Source organism: Myotis brandtii, unplaced genomic scaffold, assembly GCF_000412655.1.
Source record: "Myotis brandtii unplaced genomic scaffold, ASM41265v1 scaffold486, whole genome shotgun sequence".
Lineage (NCBI taxonomy): Eukaryota > Metazoa > Chordata > Mammalia > Chiroptera > Vespertilionidae > Myotis > Myotis brandtii.
In genome coordinates, this window is record NW_005368569.1 from 1,455,753 (window position 1) to 1,458,428 (window position 2,676).

Consider the following 2,676-nt stretch of genomic DNA (forward strand, 5'->3'; position numbering starts at 1 on the left):
CAGGCTCCCGCCCTGCCCCTCTCCCACACCCACTGCTCTGCTGGGGCCTCTCTAGGTTCCTCCCCCCACCCCCCCCAAACCTGCTCTCAAGAGAGAGGGCCTGGAGTGCTTCGTCCAGAGAGTGGCCCCTCGGCCCTGTGACCTCTCCCAACCTTATCACATCCCATCTGCCTGCCCCTGGGCCCCTGGGCACCCCTAGGACCACTTTATGGTCACAGTGTTCTGGGATCCCGGCTTTCCTGCGCTGGGCCACAGGGGTTGAGTGTGAGGGAGGAGATAGTCTCTGGAATGAGGGGCTGACTTTATGGACCCTGGATTCAGGTAGGGGCCCCCTGCCCCTGGCCTTCTCTTTCCCTTCCCTTCCTCCCAGCCTGCGTGTCTACCCCCAGGGAGTCCAGCCAGGAATTGGGAACTGTCAGGAGACCCCCCTCTCCCATCTTCCCAATCAGCCCCAGGAAAGAGCTCTCCCCTCAGACATGCTACACCTCCCCACCGTCCGAATGGAGGGACTTTGGGGATGTGAACTGGGCCACCACCTGGAGAGCGTCAGGGAGCATTTACTCAACAGAGCAGAAGCACAGAGAATACTCTGTTTGAATGGAAGGAAATGAGTTATTTCCAGGGCAGCAGAGCCCCCAGTCCCAGCAACATTCCTCCCAGAGCTGCTGGCTGACCTGCTGGCCAGGAGCCCTCCTACCTCAGCGTGGAAGCCCCCCGCCTTGTTGAGGTCAGAAGGATGGGTCCTAAGGAAAGGCCTGGAGCTTGGTTTTTGTGGCTACAACCGCCTTATCTGGTGGCTCTGGGCTAAGTTCCCGTTCCTGCTTGGCAGGCCCCACCCCATTTCCAGCCTCAGGCCCTCATCCTAGCTCTCTCCTCCAAGAACCCCCACCCACACACCCACACCCTCTCTCACACCCGTACGTGGGGAATGTGCCTTATCACAGAAGTTGAGAGGATTCTGGGTCCTTGCCCAAACTCCTTCCTTCCTCAACCTCTCAAGTTTGTATTCTGAACCTTGGCACCCCCTGGAGTTGCTCCATCTTTGTAACCTTTCCCAGGTGATAGGAGTGACCAGAGTAGGGACAGTGGCCTAAGTCTGAGGCCTGGAGACCCTAGAAACCTCCCCGAAATAAAGTGAGCAAAACTCTTCCTCAGGGACTAGAGGTCCTGGGCTACCCATGAGGGGAAGGGCTCCTCGCTTGGGTATATTTGAGGAATTATGCACTTGATGTTGCCCAGTGCCTGTTGGCCAGGAGGAAGGGCCCACCAAAGGTGCTGTACTGGTGGTGGGTCTAACTTGAGGGTTCTCTAGGCAGCCCCACTTCTGAATGTGAGTTCCCCAGCGTTCTGCCCGAGGTGACTTGTGCACCCAAACTCAAACCTGGCTCCCTTTCTTCCCTCTACTCCCCATTGCTGGCCAGCAACCCCACACCTACTCTTGCAGCTGAGTGGGGGGAAACTCTTGGATGTGCTGTTTTCCAGGCCACCAATGTGAGTTTCGTAGATAACAGCACGTCTGTTCCACTCTCGATAGCCCCACCAGAAAGCTGGGCTATAAAAATATGGGGAAAAGAAGGACAGGAAGTCCAGACAAATGAATAAGAACTGCTGGTAGAGGAATGAGAAGGGAGCATTTAGCTTTTCAGGATTTTTAGTTTTCCTTCAGGGACCAAATGTCTAACATCCCAGGAACGGGGGCAGCTCTAGTCTAACAGAGATAGGCTGTTGAGCCAGAGGAGGCGGGCACCATCTGTAGATTAGCCAGGCAGCACATTTTAAGTAACGTTCTTCAGTCCTTAGATAGGCTGGCTCTGCTGGCCATGGCCTTGAGGTGACCACACACCCAGCTATACACAGATACACCTAGACCAGGGGTGGGCAAACTTTTTGACTCAAGGGCCACAGTGGGTTCTTAAACTGGACCGGAGGGCCGGAACAAAAGCATGGATGGAGTGTTTGTGTGAACTAATATAAATTCAAAGTAAACATCATTACATAAAAGGGTACGGTCTTTTTTTTTTTTTTTAGTTTTATTCATTTCAAACGGGCCGGATCCGGCCCGCGGGCTGTAGTTTGCCCATGGCTGACCTAGACCCTTATACAGTCAAGGGCATGTGAGCACTCACACCCAGGTGGCAAGCACATGTTAGCCAACAGGCTTGCCTGTCCTCCCCTTAACCTCACCGAGGCCACCTTTGCCCTGCCCTGGGGAGGGGGAAACAGGCACACATTAGTCAAGCCTTGTCCTCTAGGAGCTCCCAGTGTCAGTGGAGAGACTTGGTCACAGGGACAATATGGGGGCAGAGGCTCTGGCAAACGTTATCCAGGTGCTGGAAGTGGTCAGAGGTGGCAGGGAAGCCCAGGGTCTGGCCACAGAGCTGACCTGAATGTCATTCATGATGCCGCCTTCCCCCTGCCCACCCCTCCTTTTTTAGGGCTTCTCCAAATCCTGCTGGTTCAGCCTCAAAAATTTTCCCAGGAGTGTCTCTTCTGTTCCCACGGAGGGCCACCTTCAGGCAGTTTCATCTCTCACCTCTTCCCACCTCAGGTCCATTCCCCACAGAGCAACCAGACCTATCCTTTTTTTTTTTTAATCCTCACCCTAGGATATTTTCCCATTGCTTTTGGAGAGTGTGGAAGGGAAGGAGAGGGAGAGAGAGAGAGAGAGAGAGAGAG

The 2,676-nt window shown here is 54.6% G+C and overlaps 2 protein-coding genes across 2 annotated transcripts in view; both read right to left on the minus strand.

Annotated features, from left to right (window-relative positions):
* Window positions 1–829, minus strand: part of DPEP3 (dipeptidase 3) — a 13,614-nt gene extending 12,785 nt beyond the window's left edge. Inside the window, exon 1 of the mRNA XM_005876463.2 lies at window positions 698–829. The gene's annotated coding sequence lies outside the window, so the exon portion shown is untranslated. The remainder of the gene's footprint in view (window positions 1–697) is intronic.
* LOC102249163 (dipeptidase 2) overlaps window positions 1–2,676 on the minus strand; it is a 10,445-nt gene that overhangs the window by 5,181 nt on the left and 2,588 nt on the right. The window lies entirely within an intron of this gene.